Here is an 18,084-nt window from a genome sequence, read left to right on the forward strand (position 1 = left end):
TAGCAAATGTAAAAAAGAATGTAAATGCGGCACTTTATACTTCTGCCCTAAAAACGTAACTTGAAACACTGTCTGGTCTCCAAAATCCAATTTTCCAACAGATTTTAAACATACAAAATTAAAGTACAAAATTTAAAGAAAATGTTAATAGTTTGATCATTTATTGAGGAAATTTAGAAAAATGTAAAAACTTAAAAATTGAAAGAGCTTAATTATTTCATTATTCACTTTTGGAATAACCTAAATTTTTTCCCCGAAAAAAAAATTGTTGAATTTATATCAATTTTCGCAGCATACAGCCTTTGTCTAGACTAGAACATAATTTTTTTTACAATATCACCCCGAAGGCTAGTTGTTGTCTCATCCTCCTGCAGATGGGAGTTCTTTTTCTTGAAAGGCTCCTTGGAATGTTAGCTATAAGACCTGTGGAAAGCGAGGCGCAAATTCATGAATACATGCGGTGATTGTAAATTGAAAAAATCATATAGAATGCTCTGTTTTCATTCCAGAAAAATAGTTTACTCCTAAATTAGTTTTGTATGTGTTTCGGATAGGTAAGAAAAAATAATTGTTTAATTCCCAATAGTTTCTGGTACTTAACGTCTGATTGTGGGATGAAAACATCATAAATAGAAATTAAATTAGGAATCAAATTTGAAGATTGATAGCTGTTTGGTTCAGGAGAAATTCAAATTCAGAAATGTTGATCCCAATATTTGTTATTAAAACAAAAAAATTACAACAAAACCACATGAAAATTGAATGTTGCGATAAGAACGAGTTGATTCATACATTCACTCATATATTATTCACTAAATAAAATGAATCAGGCGCTTTGTTTCTTCACTTTTGCAAGGGCTTGTTTTAAGAGATTCTCAGAAATGACATTTGTTTTTCAACTTTTAAGCCTAGTTGTTACAGCACCTGAGTAATGTGAGTTAAATATTAAATATGCACATATGTTTACAAATATTAATCTCTATTTCGTGATTATAATATTTTATTGCGCTTAAATTATACGTTACTTACTTTATTTCTTATTTAATTTTTGTGTAATTAATTTATTTGGAATATTTTTCTCTGTGACATGTCTGGAACAATTTTCTCATTTAAACAATACCTAGGAAATGTTTATTGATTATTGATTTGTTTGAGCTTTAAAGTAAAAAATAAAAAGTAGAGAAATTGTATTTTGGTTGACGGATTTTTACTGAATACTTAAAAAGTTACTTGCTATGATTTTCGTACCGTAATGTCAAATTCGAGTATGCAGAAAGTTTAATAAATGTCATTGAAAGACATTTATTTATTTATCTATTTAGAAAAATAGATAATTAGCTAAATTATCAACAAAATTATCGAATTCAATAATACTTCAAAACATTCTCGCTTTCAAATATTTAGCAGAAACGCAATATTACCACTTAGAATATCAAGTGCAAGCAATAAACTGAAAGAATGGAAGTCTATTTTGAGAAATCATCATGATGCATATCGCTAGAAGAGAAAAGGTGTTTGGAACACTTCAGCTAACCTTGTTCAGTTGAACAGCCGGATTGTCCAGTCTTCACTCGTGGTGATGCTAAGCTGTTATTTACCCTTTTGTCAGGCATATCATTCTTTTTTCTTTTTACGCTGCTGCTGACATGTTCCATCTAGTTTACCTCTTATACACTTCCAGGCAAACTAAAAAGATTTTTGTTCTTTTTATTGTTCTTTTTTAACACAAAATCTTTTCTTTGTAAAACTTTTAACGACTCTGTAAATAGCAAGGTATCCACCTCATTAGTGGCTAACTTGAAGCATCTTTAAATTAAAAAATATAAATAAAACGATCAGTTTGCATCTTACCATATTTTAGAATGCAGCCTTTGCTTCGAACATAAATAGATTATTACACTTATTGCCCTAAGCACTATTACTTACTCTCTCGATACTTCACTACCTTATGGTGCAGTTAGTCTCCTAATCTGTGCTTTACACCTGGGTCTGAGTTATGAGTTGTAGATTTTCTGTAAGGCTAGGCAATAAATGCCAATTTTATATTATTTATGACCTAAAATCGTAAACATTGGCTCGTTTTGTTCGCCGTTTTGAACTTCTAGGCACGGCAGGTCAGAAATCAAAATTATCTGTTTCTTTGAATAAAATAAGTAATGAGTTATTTTCTGAAATTAATACGTAGACAACTGCTATGAGTGACGGTTTCAATAAAATGCGAAAGAGTTAAAATTAAAGTAAACTGTTCTATATCAAGCTAACGTTTTTTATTTAATTTTTTTCCTAATATGCAGATACGTTCTCTTTAATCTGTACTAAATAATAGTTGAGCGTATGTAGGTTCCAAGCTTAAAACCTCAGTATTACTTCAAAAATGTACAAACATAAACAAACTATTGTAAATAAATTTATTACTATTATTATTATTAAATAAAAGACTGAATGATGAAAAATTATATCCCACTAAATCGTGAACTTTTAAGCGATTTTCACATCAAACCAACTCGTTAGAGTAATCAATGTTCTCTGAGGTTTCCAAAATAGCACCATGTTTTCTCAACAAACTCTTTAACTGAAGAAAGAAATCGGCAATTCATTGGAACCTCACATGAAGGAGTTTACTCGCAGTTTCGCAAGGCATTTAGTGCATATTTATACTTGGTAATTTTATAAACAGAGTTGAAGAAAAGTATGGGGTCCTCACTTTCTTCGAGCCCCATGTGGATAATTGTTCCAAATCAAAACAGCAGATGAGTAAATTTTGGGGAACCGTTTTTTAAAATATGAAAAATGTTGTAATTCTGATTTTTGGCCAAAACTTTGACGTCATATCCCTCGTTAGAAAAAATTAATTTTGCAATTTTACTTTTTTTTAAAGGCGTATTATCCATTCAAACAGAGACACAGGGAAAGATCGTTTTTTTTGTGAACAGCATGTTTTTCACTTGAAAATTCAACTTTTATTTTATTTTCTTTTACAAAAGGAAAAGAAAGTAAATATAAATCTATTTATCGAAATATTTTTCTTTTCCTGAAAGAATGCAGTTTTGCTAAATGCAGACTAGCAAGTTTTATTAGTTACTAGTCCTAGAAGCTACAAACATGTTTTTTAAAGGATGTTACACTTGCAAAAACAACAGGGTGGATAATGTAAACACGTCATCCTCAAGAGTGGGCGAAAACCACTGCCCACGTTAGGGTAACAGGTGTCCCAGATGGTAGTTATAAGAGAACAGTGGCGGGAGAAGCAGGTAGAGTACCTTTTATTTCGGTGGGGACATTTTGATGATATGCTTAACAGTATTTAACTCATAGTTATATTTATAGTATAAGAGTAATGCATATGGTTATAAATTATCGTGTATTGCTTAAAAAGGTGAACTTTTAAAGTACTGTAGCTGAGGAAAGATAACCTAGAATTCTAAATGTTAAGATCTACTCAAGCTGTTTAAATGAAGATCCAGTGTTGTTCTTTTCAACGATGATTATTAATAAAGAAACTGAATATTCATACCAGCTGAGCATTTTAAACCGAATTTAAAAGATACCACCAATTCGTGTCTTTAAATTGCAATGGATGAGAAACATGGAAATTACCTTCCTTAAGTAATTACATCTGCAACAAAAGCTGTTAAAAATGAAATAGGTGCTGTGGAGAGGTAGAAATACTCTCTTTTGTCCCTTTTACAAAACTGAAGAACTTGATAAGAGACCTCCTGAACAGAAGGAAGATAATCTTATAACTTCACAAGCTAATCTATCTACAGACATAACAATCGTCTGGAATCTTCTGCAATCAAGACTTTTATTTGCCCATCGCCACATAACCGTTACTCATTTCTTACTCTATAGTCAAATTGTTCATGTAACTACCATCACATCATTTCTAGTATTTAATTTTAGCTCAAAAATTTAAATAATTAACACTATATTATATTCCACCAAGTGTTTATGAAAATGTTTTTGAATGTTCGCTTGGTTAGTGTTAACAGATGTGATTAAAAAAAGTGTTATTGTAACTTAAATGTGTAATCGACTTACCAAGATTGTACAAGAGCATTCTTACCAATAGAGAACTCAATTTTTTCTTCGAAATTTTCCAAAGAGTGTTTAGATAGTGGCTCCAATGATTTACCTTAAGCTTTGTACCTAAATTACACACTTGAGGACCTAGTGATTCCTACGCTAAGCAAAGGAGGAAAAAACGGTATGATATTCCATAGAAATTTAAATAAAAAAATGTAACACTCTGGATTGGGTTCCGAGGTACAAAATATATGGGAAACTCACCCTTGCTAACTTTTTGCGAAAGTCGATTGACAGAACTGGATTAGAATCTAACTGCTTTCTTTTTTTTGAGATCGGGACCAAAGAAATGTGAACTATTGCGTAAACAGCTGCAGATCACTTGAGGCTACTTGAAGGTATTTAGATAATAGATAGTACAACGCTTTTGGGTTAAAACTAGTTGCATACACGATTCTTTGCATGATAAAGTTGCCAGGGAGCAGCTTGGTATTAGACAATGAATCTCAGTGCAATTAAAATGTAGTAGTGTAAATTTGTGTATAGGATGTCTTTGAAGTTTTAAATGTGTTCAAGAAGAAGAATTGAATGTCGGTAGTCGAAGCACTAAATTCTAACTCCATGTTAGTTGAAGTACTAAATTCTAACTAATTTACACACAGTCATTACAAATAAACCTAAACATTAGCTCTTTAATGATGTAATTCTTTTTCAAATAAATTATCTGACACAATAAACTTGACATGACATAATTATTACTAATTTCTAGCTTCAAATAACAATAATAATAAAAAATGCCTCTTATTTTTTTTTAAATACTAATATTTAATTTGTTTGTATCTGTTTCCATTACAGCTCACACCATCTGGTAGCATCCAAATTAGATAGGTAGTCAAATTAATGGATAGCAAGACTTTGAATGAGTTCTACTCTAAACCTATTATTACCAGCGATTCTCAACAAATAGGTCCTCCGCTTCTTAATTTACATTGATATAGCTTCCTAGGTCTGACTGCTGCATTCATGTAGGTTTTTTTGTTTAACAACTTTTTTCTATTTTTTTTTTTTTGTATTAATAATTAGAATGAAAAGTTGTTAGAATTATTGTTTAAAATGAGACGGCGCCATTTAATTGCTTTCATAATTCCATAATTTATTTTTATGTAAGCTTCTTTATATTCTAGTTACAAAATCAGCACGCGAAATAGTTGATAAGGAGAAATTGGTGTGAAATGACTTTTTTCTCTTATTGTGCACATTACATAATTTAAATTCCATGTTTTTTAAGTATTTGTTGGTTGGTAAGTTGGCGTAAAAAGGCATTGAACGACATACCGGACCGAAAGCGCCAGCCCGAATGGTTGCCATTCGAGTAGCTCTACATGAAGGGTACGTGCCTGCGTTGCATGCCAGAAGAGTAAGGCCAGCCCGCACAATCGCTCTCTCTTGATCACACCTTCTGTTCGGGTTGTGTCGCCCTTTTTTAAGTGGCTAGGACATTACCAGAGCCATATCTGGATTGGAAAGTAAATATTAAAAAAGTGAGAGTGGTAGCGCAATTAAGGCTGTGCAATTTGTCCAAGGCAAGGTTCTATATTAATGAAACCTGTTATGAATTTGATGAAAAGAATCTTTGCCTCATTTGTAACTCTTTTTCTCCAGATTCAATTGTTCATTTCCTCTTTGAATGTACCTCACTGTTACCCGTCAGAAGTCACTTTCTCTACACGTACCATTCTTCAAATGAATCTAAAAATGATAACCTTCTCAAGCTGTTAGACATAAATAGTGTGCAGCAAATTAATGATATTTACAGTTTTAGGCACCAAGCTCTGAAGCTCAGAAGTTCTTTGCTCTTAGAGTGATAACTGTTGAGTAATTTATGTTTAACTAATTAAGCTATTTTCACTCATGTACATGTGTCTATGAGTTATGTTTTAGTTATCCACTTGTTTACCTCATAAAGAATAGTTTCCTTTATTTTATTACTATATTAATGAAATGCTATTTTATTTATTTATTTTGCTTTATTTTATTTTTCTATTTTGTATTTTTCATTTATTTACTTCTATTTTTATTTTTACCGTTTGTACATTTTTGTTACAACTCCCAGCTAAAGGTATTTACCTATAAGCTTGTAAATAATAAATAAATAAATAAATAAAGTGGCTAGGACTCTTAACGAAATAAAGGAGTATTCCGGTTGTACCGGGAAGTGGGCAATCTGATCTGAGCCCGACTGAACCTCACCACGGTATCCAACGCTATTGAAGCGGCGGCACCTGATACTGAAGCCAGATACTCCTTAGCAATACGCACGGAACAACTGATATGATACCAAAAAAGAAAAAGTATCACAGGGAAGGAAAAAACTCACATGAATAAAATACGAATGCGTACATAGCTTTGATGTTAATCTATTGTGATTTCAATAAAAACATTATTAACGTCCTAAAACATAAAAAGAAATATTTATGATTACATACGAATATAGCAGTGCGTAACAACGCCACAGTCATGTAACGCTGCTACCTCTACTTTTTAATTGAAAACTTTATACGGAAAAAAATATTTTTGAATAGTTCTGGAATATCATTCTGGGCATTTGGATTAATCCTGAAAATTAAGGTGAAGTTTTGTGCAAGTACTTGGGAGAACAGAAATCAGAGACGCTGCCTGACAAGTTCAATTATCATTTAAATTATCTAAATTTATCATTTTTATATTTCTATCATTATCTAAATAATGACTTAGTTTTAATTTACAAATATAACGCTAATTCGTACCCTTAATTGTGAGAAAAATACAATAGTTAGTTGTAAGAAAAAGGTGTGAGAGAGTTTAAAACGTTTTTATACTTTAAGATATTATAAATTTAATAATTGTTTTGTCCCTGATATCTTTTCTAAAATATGAGATTTGTTCTCTGCAACATTTGTTTTTATTTATTTTATTACGTTACAAACTTTCATGTAAAAAATATAATTTATAATATACGGTGTCTATTAATTGCCTTACCTTGAAATTACTGTTTCCTTTTACTGGTTAATTTTTCTTTTAATTTTTTTTTGTGTTTTAATTATTTGGTAAAATAAAACTATAAAAAAAATACTTTTTTTTTGTGAAGAAAGAAAAACATGTGGGAGTATATTCCATTTAAGGATGTAAATAAAAGTTATATAAAGGAGAACACCTGCCACACATGATGAGGCGACAAGCCTGTGATTAGCATTATGCCGATGGACACCTATCCTGGTAAAACCAATCACAATAAACAAGTTAACTAAATACAAGCACATCCAAACTCTCTTATTATATTTTTATTTAAACTATCACTTTGTCAAAATCGAACAAGAAATAATAAAAAGAACTTGTAGTTAGTGGCTGCCGAAAAATAACACATATATAAATATATATATAAAAGTTTAGATTACAATAAAAACGGCTGGAAAGAGAATGGGTCTAACCCTTTAATATTTGGACACCTTCAAAGCAGATCCGCCCAATTTTAGATTGAGTTATTTACATATGATAAGCATTTCGTTCCCTATTATTCTCAGTATTAATTTTCCTATTTACTAAGCTACCATCCCAACAGATTTCCTAATCATCAATTTTAAAATCTTCACGGAATTACTATAACCTCTTATTCTTTGGTAAACCAAAGCTTGCTGCCTGTATATATATATTTTTTGATCAACTCTAGACATTATTTCTTTTAAAACACATTTTTAATTGGTTTTACAAAATTGTAGTATTAAAATTCAAATATAAACAGTTGATTGTCAATATTATAAATATTTACTTTTTATTTATTTATTTAAATTACTTCTTTTGTCAATATTGGGAAATAAACAGATTTGTTTTTTTTAGTAAATCGAGGCCATTTACTTTTTTCGGTCCATTTTGGATGACTAAACGCTGAAGTGCAGATGAAAACAGTTTCACTTTGGCAAGCAACATTTACTCTAGTGAAATATTAGAGAGATCTACGGTTATGAAATCGCTTATAACATTAATAATTTATGGTTACATTTGTGTTTGGAGTCAATAAAATACAGCTAAGTTTTGAGATGTTACAAGATACAAGGTGTAAAGTGAAATATAAATATAATATTTAATGTATGAATTTCAGCGAATATTAACGCTTCCAGGACCGTGTCCTTAACTTCTCTTGTATACTCTAAAGATTTGGGACTGTCCATGGATACAGTTCATTGGCGTGTACAATATTACGATTACAATAAATCTAAATGTGTCTAAATCTGTGACCATTGTAGTCTGGAATCGTTTTTTCTGTAGTGCACTGGTGGCTTCAGTACATTGTTCTCTCTTTACAGACAACTCTGTTGTAAGAGGTTCATGGGAAGAGAAAATTACGATCAGCAAAATGATACCTAATTTATATAGAAAAACAAATCTGTCTGCAAGTTGATGCACATGTCCAACTGAGAGGGCCAGTAGGGAAAAATATGCAGTAGCGTAGCTACTACTAGACTAGACTCAAACAAAAACATTGCTTCCTTGCATTTGTATACTAGCCAAGTTTGAACTTACAAATGCATACTTGATAAACAAATTATTTTCAATTACTAAAAGAGAGTTGTTACTCGTATTTTGATTTTTAAACCTGAACGTTTGGAAATGTAAGTACATAACTAGTTATATATATTAATTGATGCTTAATGCATATTTGTATTTCAAAAAATTATACAATTTGTTCAATAACTTAGTTTCTTTTATGCTGAACTATCTATTAATTGAATCTTTAAATTCAGAATACTAGCATCACTAAAATGTACGATTAATCTTTATTTATTTATTTACTAATAAAGGCAAAAGCCTACAAAACTATAAAGTAGCTGGTTAAACTAAGTGAAAATAATTAATCTTGAAATACAGAAGGATCTAAACTTGTAAACAACTATCTTACAAAATATAAAAACCAAATAAAAAAAAAGATCAATGAAAATAAAATAAGAGAATTATAAAACATAAGTTAAACACAATAAATATAGAATATTAAAGCATTTAATAACGAATTCGGTCAAAAATAAGCAATTAAAGTGAGATATTATTCAGTTACTTAAGTAAGAATATTAGAAATTATATTTTTAAGGAGATAAAAAGAATATAAAAATCGGACTTTATATAATATACAAGTCTGTAAATGCTAATAATAAGAGCAAAATACATTTAGTTATTGGAACAAGGAGTATTGAAGACTAGAGGTGTTCTAACTTTACATTGAAGTTGATAAGCAGGAGTTTATTATAGTCTATGTAAAAGCTCAGCAATATAAGTTGAGAAATTATTTATACTTATATCATGCTTGGCTAGAATTGGAAAGCTAAAATGTTTTAACTGTACAGTCTTGGCGAGGTTTCACCTGAAGGTGTTCAGTTAGATAATAAAGGGGCTGCCTAACATTGTATGTTTTTCTTCATTTTGAGTACAAATGTTACATTTTAATTTAAAATTAGGCAGTTCACCCCATTTCTGGGCGTGGTTGGCTAACCATTCATTGGACATCAGCGGAGCCACTCCCCAGTACTTTCAAGGAGGGGCACCCTTGTATTTCCTTTTTAGGATGAACTGTTCTCCTTCTTTCCTGACTGGCCAAGAAATATCGTTGTATTCTTACAAGCTGGCATGCACAGAAATCATGTTAAGCATATTATAAAACAAAACAAAAGAAAAAGTACCAACCCAACCCAAATCCAAATTGCAAATTTTTAGATTCACATCCTACTGCTTTTGAGGAAAGTAAGATATTTTGGAAATTGTTTTTAAATCATGTTATTTAAAATAAAATAAGAAACTAAATTTTCGTTTGAACTCACTCCTTCTGCGTCTGGACTGTGGGCGTTTGCTACCAAAATAATAATAATTATCTCTTCATCTTACTGTACACATAACATGGAAATTAAGACAAGCCTACCATATCAGGCAGCTCTATCCCAATTAACCGGCGGACACAACTGAAACTACAATGCTCCTGTTTTTCTATAGGCAACAACTCAAACTTTTATTGATTTACACTTTTACTATGTGGATGGTAGCTAATTAAGGCCAAAATGATCAAGTTGCAGGTAGTGAAGTACTGCGCAGTCAAACTTTATATTTTTAGCAGGTCTTTCAGTTCTATTAAAACGTGTAAAGTCATTGGAACAAGGAGGAATATTAAAGAAGTCAAGACAATCCTACCCACATGGTGTTGACTAACCCACATTCAAGGACTTTGGACACAAATAGTTAACAAATTTCTCATGAATCTGATAAAGTAGGAGAGTTGCACCGACTTGGGCGGAAAAAGGCCGCCGACGACTAAGACAGAAACTGCTATAGGATGTTCAACAAACTTAACAACAATCTCTCATATAGATGTACTATCGTACACTTTTACTAACTATATAGTCTGTATTAGTTTTTGTTTACATTACATTATAAGGCAAAAACAAATATTTATTTCTTCTTCTTTTCATCTAAATACTTTCAATGCCTATTTTTAGATCTAGTTTCCGAGCAAAAGGTACTAATGTCGTCACTAATGTCATAGCTAAACTCAATAAGCTAGAATAGAATAGACTAAATTAGGGCGGCCTCAAGGCCTACGCCACCGCGACCCCTATGGATCTATTGTGGCTCCCCGACTTTAGAGCTCACCCTCCAGACCCGTCCGCTTAATCACACTCTTAATTCTGGAAAGTGGTTCCTGGGTAAAAATCTCTGAGGCCTTGGTTTTTCCTCCCCGAGAAGTAACATCCTTACTGACACAACAAGTGCAGTGCCGTTTCCTCTTCTTCCTGACAGAACCTACAAAGGCTATCATCTGCCAGGCCCATGTGATGCATGTGTTTTCTGAGCCTGCAGTAGGCCTATAATTATACTTATAGCCCCGCGGCCTTGACGGATTAATTCTGCGGTCAGCCTCGGCGAATAGCCTCTGATGAACTCCTTCGCCTGTCTCTGCCCAGTGGTGGCAATCCACCACTCCTGAGCCCTACTCTGCACCCATAAGTTAATGGCCGCAGACTTAACACATTTCGAAACCCCAAAGCAGGGCTCCGGGCCAACGAAGTGTCCCGCAGTGCCTTCCCGGGCCAATAAATCTGCCACTTCGTTTCCCTTGTGTCCTGAATGACCAGGTACCCAAACTAGAAAGACCTTATTCTGGTCACTAATTTCCTTCAGGGCACCCAGACAGTCCCAAACCAGTCTTGAGTTGACCTGGTAGGAACTAATTGCCCAAGATGATCTAAAAGTGCACGAATAGAGCAAATAATGTTCTTTTGAAGGAGCAAGTGATCATCAAGTGTCCACAAACCGCAGTCATACTGTTATTAAATTTCAGTCTTGTCCATTATCTGAAAGCAACTTTCTGTTATTTAATCTTTCTCGTTCTCTCCACCGGAAAGTTTCCCTTATGTTGGAAATCCAGTTTCTCAGTTCCTGTATTTAAAAGTTGTTTTAAAACAAGATATTCAGATCTGTCGTTCTTTGGCGAAAAGGTAAGTCTAAGAACTAGTAATATAATTACAGAGAAGACACTGATTGTCATTTTGTTTGCAGCCTCAAACATAATTTAACTGTAAGGTATGGATTTCCTGAGCTTTTCATAAAGGTTGTAAAGGCTAGTAGGGCCTCAGGGTTAAGGGCAAATGTAGGGACGTGAGAATGATAAAGTTATTAGGGCATTTTTCAAATATTTTCTAAAAAAAAAGGTTGGACAGGGGCTCTTCTGTTTTGGAAGTTTACCTCAAAGGCTGAAGTACAAAAGTTCCCATATTAGGTTACATTAATTTATTTTCTTTAAAAGATATTGGATCAACTATTCCATAATTTAGTATGAAATGTACTTATCTTGGATACTTGATGTTAATAAATGTTTCTTATCACGTGACCGCCAAGCCTCTTGAAAAAAAACCACGTGTTCATGTCTGAAACCAACAACAGGTGGGTTTCCAACTGATGATGTAATTCCAAACCGTAAATGGGCTAAAGCAAAGAGTGCGTGGGCTGAAGATTTGTAAGGGCTACATGCTGTAGAGTAGAGAATGGAGGTGACATAAAACCAGCTGATACAGATTGAGGTTTCCTCTAGCCGTCCCAGCAACAGTTGAAGTTAGCGCCACCTGTTGATGATGCTCGTGAACCATAGCTTACTGTGTTTCCTATGAACTAATCCTCTCCCACGCTGAACAAAATACCAACAGGTTGTTGTTCAGAGACAGTTTAAAAGATTAACACAACAATTAAAAATATAAAATCTAACAATCTAAGTTTGGAATATTTCTTTAGACTATTCATTTAATCTAAGACACTTCTAAAAGCATGCTTCCTATCTTTGAACTAAACTGGTGTGTGCTGTTTTAGAATTATTAGTTTTTACAGCTTCATTTTTTTAAGACGATTAAATTTTAAGGTATATTTCCTGTCAGCCATCCAATAAACTTAAGAAGTAAATCAAGAACTTTAATATATTATTATGGACTAATTATACAATTTTTGCCTTTAATTCTAGCCTGATCATTTTCTAGGTTCTGATAACTAGTAACTAATTGGTTGTAACATATTTATTGGATTGGAACCATTCATTGGAGGATATTAAATAAGTAGATTTCATATAACTCTAAATAGTAGTGCAATTAAGGCTGTCCAAGGTTCTATATTAATGACACCTATTATGAATTTGATGAAAACAATCTTTGCCTCATTTGTAACTCTTTTTCTCCTGATTCAGTTGTTCATTTCCTTTTTGAATGTACCTCACTTTTCCCCATTAGAAGTCATTTTCTTAACTCGTATCAGTCTTCAAATGATTCTATAAATGAAAAGTTTCTGAACTTGTTAGATATAAATAGTGTGAATCAAATTAACGAAATTTACAGTTTTTCGTACCAAGCTCTGAAGCTCAGAAGCTCTTTGCTCTTAAGAGTGGTAACTGTTGAGTAAATTATGTTTAACTAAATAAGTTATTTTTCACTTATGTACGTATGGCAATGAGTTATGTTTTAGTTTTCCACTTTTTTACCTCATAAAGAATAGTTTCCTTTCCTTTATTTTAATACTTTATTAATGTAATTTTATTTTACTTTTTGTGAATTGTTGTTACAACTCCCAGCTAAAGGTATTTATTTACCTATAAGCTTGTAAATAAATAAATAAATAAATAATAACTCTAAATATCTTATATCTCGATGAAATGGGAAGGAAATTATTAAGTTATTTACCTACTGTTTATTTTATTGAATATTTTGTATCTTTTATAATATATTTAAGCAGTTTCTCAAGCAGACGGCTCTGCCAGTGCTTTATTTATTTTGTACATTTATTTTGGCTACGTTTATGATTTATAAATAAAATAATAATAATAAATAAATATAACTCTAAAACTGAATGTGTTGGAACTCTTTATATGAAATATAATATTGCAGATTTGATTAAAGAAGTAATGGCGGCCGCCAAGAAAAAGAAGCTAATGTTCCTTAACCACAAAAATGAAATAAATAATTTGCGAAATTGAATAAAAAAAACAGAACTAAGGAAATAAAAAAGAAAAGATTAAAGAGACAATATGGGGCAAAGAAGAGGTGAAAAAAGAAGTGGAATAGATTGTACAGAGTGGACTGTAATTGGTGTTCTGGCTTGGATTTATATTCAATGTCCGTTAGTTGTAGTAGAGTTTGGGTATAATTGTCGTGGGAGTTCAGTTATGAGTGTGTCTGTTAGGTAGATGGTAATGTAAGCAGCGAGCAATGTAGCACTGTGTACGGTGCCAGTATAGATGGTACTGTTACCAAGCATCTTGATACTGATCTCACTCTGCTCCTTCACTGTCCTCCTTGCTCCCAGTCAGTGTACCCCAAAAGATACCATCTGCCTTCAACATCTGATAACAACTAAAGGACGCATTGTTCGCCTAACCAGTACTGGGTGCTCTGTCTTTATTTTTATTATTTTACCTATCTGGTGGCATCTACTTGCTGCGACCACGCTGTACTCTCTGCACCACACCACTAACATGTATTTGCTTATTTTTCTTTATTTTGGTTACCAACACGTGCCTTATAAATACAAATTTTACAGAAACACTGGCTAAGTTACACAATACTTTGAGAATGGTAGCATTTTAGTGTCAGATAAGTACTGGGTAGAACTAAGTGTAGAACAACTATTGATATTTTGTAAGAAAATAATTAATTTTTCTCTCTAACTAAGGAAACACTCTGAACCATAGATCTGGATCCAATAAATGTGAAATTTTACAAAAAAACAAAAAACAAAATCATGAATTACCAAGCGAATAAATACTCTACCTGAATAGGTTTTCAATTTCACTGAGAGGCGACGACCAGTGGAAAATGATTTTAACTGATTTTACACTGGACATTAGACATACCAATTTCAAATAAAAACTTTAAAGCCGCTTTAATCCAAATAAATTCCATAAATCCAAAAATCTTGGAGAACGGTTTTCCAAAAATACTTTGAATATACTAATTATGAATGTAATTAATTATAGCAGTCTTCTATTCTTGGTAAGATTAAAAATATTCTATCTAATATCATTGGTACCAGCAATCCAGGTAGTTTCAATTTGAGTAGCTATAGTAATTCAAAAAACAATTCTAGGATTTCGAGAAACTACTGAGATCAGGTATTCATAATGTTCTTAAAGTATGGTAACTTTGAATTCCAAAATGACAGTTTAGAAAGAAACTGAAGTACTTAGCACTTCTTAGCATTATCTTAAATACGAGGGTCGTTTGAAAAGTCCGTGCAAAAATAAAAACTACTTAATTTTTTGGGGTAAACCTTTTTTATTTTTCAACATAGTCTCCTTTTAGGCTTATACACTTCGTCCAACGCTGCTCTAGTTTGTTGATCCCTTCCGAATAATAGGATTTGTCCAAGTCTGAAAAATAGCCATTCGTTTCTGCAATCACCTCCTCGTTTGAATAAAATCTTTTTCCTGCCAGCCATTTCTTCATATTGGGGAACAAATAGTAGTCCGAGGGAGCCAAGTCTGGAGAATGGGGGGGATGTGAAACGAGTTGGAACCCTATTTCCATTAATTTTGCGACCACAACTGCTGAGGTGTGAGCTGGTGCGTTGTCGTGATGGAAAAGGACTTTTTTGTGGGCCAATCGTGGGCGTTTTTCTTGCAGCTCAGTTTTCAAACGGTCCAATAACGATGAATAATATGCACCTGTAATAGTTTTACCCTTTTCCAGATAGTCGATGAGGATTATTCCTTGCGAATCCCAAAAGACAGTCGCCATAATCTTTCCGGCCGAAAGAACGGTCTTCGCCTTTTTTGGCGCAGATTCCCCCTTGGTAACCCATTGTTTAGATTGTTCTTTGGTCTCAGGAGTGTAGTGATGTATCCATGTTTCATCCACAGTGACGAAACGACGCTTAAAGTCCTGCGGATTCTTCTGGAACAGCTGCAAACCGTCCTTGCAACACTTCGCACGATTTCGTTTTTGGTCAAGCGTGAGCAATCGCGGCACCCATCTTGCGGATAGCTTTGTCATGTCCAAATGTTGATGCAAAATATTATGTACCCGTTCATTCGAGATGCCCACAGCACTAGCAATCTCATGCACCTTCACTCTTCTGTCATCCATCACCATATCATGGATTTTATCAATGATTTCTGGAGTAGTAACCTCAACACGGCGTCCAGAACGTTCAGCGTCACTTGTGCCCATATGGCCACTCCGAAAATTTTGAAACCACTTATAAACTGTTCTAATCGAAGGTGCAGAGTCACCATAATGTTTATCAAGCTTCTCTTTAGTCTCCTCAGGCATTCTGCCTTTCATAAAGTAGTGTTTAATCAACACACGAAATTCTTTTTCGTCCATTTTTTGAAAATCACTCGACTTCCTATTCAAACGAATGCCAAACACAAAGAAATAGACCGATCTGGCTGAAACTTCGTGTGTGTTCTTCCAAGAGATGCTACTAACTAAACATAACCTCGATACGCGCCAGTGGCGCTATCTCTCTGACTTTGCACGGACTTTTCAAACGACCCTCGTAAATCGCTTTAAAAAAAAAGTTTAAATAAAAAAATAATGGTTTAGAATTAGTTGAATTTTAATGAACTTTATAGAATATTGTTAGATTCTTTACAAGAATTAATCCAAATTTAATATTGACCTGATATTTACAATATTGCAGGGAAGCAGGTCTCTCTGTAGGTGTTAGAATCTAAGATTTTTTTTTCTCTCTCTTTTCAAAATAAAACAATCTAAAGATGACCGGTTCCTAAACACTTTATAATACCATCATTCCTTGCCTAGAGACTGTCATTTACATCCGGTCTGATACAACGCACTTCACTGGACAGAGAAACAACAACCTCGGCTGTTTATAACAAAAGACATTACAAACCAACACTAATTAGTACCCCGATAAATATCATGTATTAAATACAAAAAAGAACGGATACTTGGTCCATTAATCAATAATGAATGCATCAACAACGTACACATTATCGCGTTTATAAGTCAACTCTTTGAATATTAATTACTTTGTCCTCGTACCACCTTTTTTAAAAATAAATTGTTTAAAACATATGTGTTATTATTACTATTATTATTATTTAGTTATATCTTTGACAACAGACATGTGTTAATGAACTTTATTTCTCTTTGGAATAATATATTTACTTCTTTGTTACCTGCACAAATTTTTGTTGGTTTATAAACAACTTCCTTCTTTTTTTGCTGTCCAAAATTAGTTAAACCCTTTTAGGCAAATATTTACGCCCCCTTAAATGTGCAAAATACTATACTAACGGGTTTCTTAAACAGAGAACCACCTAAAACATTCCGCCAGTTCTTTTAGAAATAGATCAAACATATATACTTGTGATTTCCCCACAACAGGACGAAAAGATTTCGAACCGCTCTTCAGTATTTCATAAGTAAAGGTAATTTGCATCATGTCAAGAATGTCTTTTCAAATGTTATGGCAGCCACAAATCTTTAAAAGGAAGAAGCTTTTAGTCAATATTTAAAGCTCTACTGATAAGTTCATGTTAGATATGGGCAATAAAGAATACTGATGATTTGGAGCAAATATACAATAGCTTCAGTTCTTGCAGCAAATTTACTATATAAAGTAAAAACAAACTATATAGGACAAACTATAAAGCAAATGTTTTTAAAGAGAAATTTTTTATTATAGATAAAATTTCAGCAATGCCTGAGCAATGATTGCAATATAGCTTTACTTTGTGCATCTTGATAATATAGATAATATAATATAATCTTAGCATTCCTTGTGAATTTGGTTGTCGATTAGCGCAAGCTTCTTCAAATTATAGACTCCGATGTTGGCTCAACAGCATGAACTTGGTAATAAGTAAGATATTTTGGGTAAATTTAGCCATAACTAAACAGCAAGTATGTTGCTTCTATTGAATATATTTAATTTGGCATTTGAAAACCTAAAAAAAAGATTATTTTTTTTTTATGAGTTATGACGAATAATAAGAAATACCGCTGTTAGTATATGTCACAGTTTCATATTTGGAATGATCTTATTTTATTATTATATATTATGATATTATTTCTTCTAAAGTAAAAAAATATCAGATAAAAAAATAGAGGGAACATGGTCTTGCAATAAATAAGTAGTGATTGCCATCGCTGGATAATGAGTAAATTTAGTAAAAGAGTGTATGGAGGTAAGATAGAATTCTATTTGTTGACACTGTTAGATCGTGAGCTGCAAGAAAACAAAAAAATAAAAAGATTAAAAAACTATGAACTTGTGAACACCAGAGGAAATAAAGAACAATAAAATACTAAAGAAATAAACAAAAGGCCAGACTGTTGTAAACTTTGTCACATTATGCAGAAAAGAAGCCAGAAGGTATGGTAAAGGTTTGGGATAAGTGCTTAGCAAGATGTGAGCTGCAATAAGTTGGAGTAGTGCACGAAGTGTCCACTGTACAGACAAACCATTTGTCTTGGCCAATATGTAGCCAGTAGCACGGTCAGGAGCATTCTAAGATGTTCTGTTGCCTTCAGCATTTAC

General features: G+C 32.7%; 1 long non-coding RNA gene across 1 annotated transcript; it reads right to left on the reverse strand.

Moving 5' to 3' along the window:
- Window positions 1-985: 985 nt before the first annotated feature.
- LOC141461476 (uncharacterized) lies at window positions 986-16,627 on the reverse strand. The gene is made up of 3 exons (XR_012462909.1): window positions 16,198-16,627; window positions 1,535-1,686; window positions 986-1,120 (listed from the first exon to the last, which is right to left on the reverse strand). It is a non-coding gene; the product is annotated as an uncharacterized lncRNA (long non-coding RNA).
- Between the last annotated feature and the right edge of the window lie 1,457 nt (window positions 16,628-18,084).

This window comes from Rhodnius prolixus, unplaced genomic scaffold (genome assembly GCF_049639745.1).
Source record: "Rhodnius prolixus isolate KJV_2025 unplaced genomic scaffold, Rpr scaffold_6, whole genome shotgun sequence".
Lineage (NCBI taxonomy): Eukaryota > Metazoa > Arthropoda > Insecta > Hemiptera > Reduviidae > Rhodnius > Rhodnius prolixus.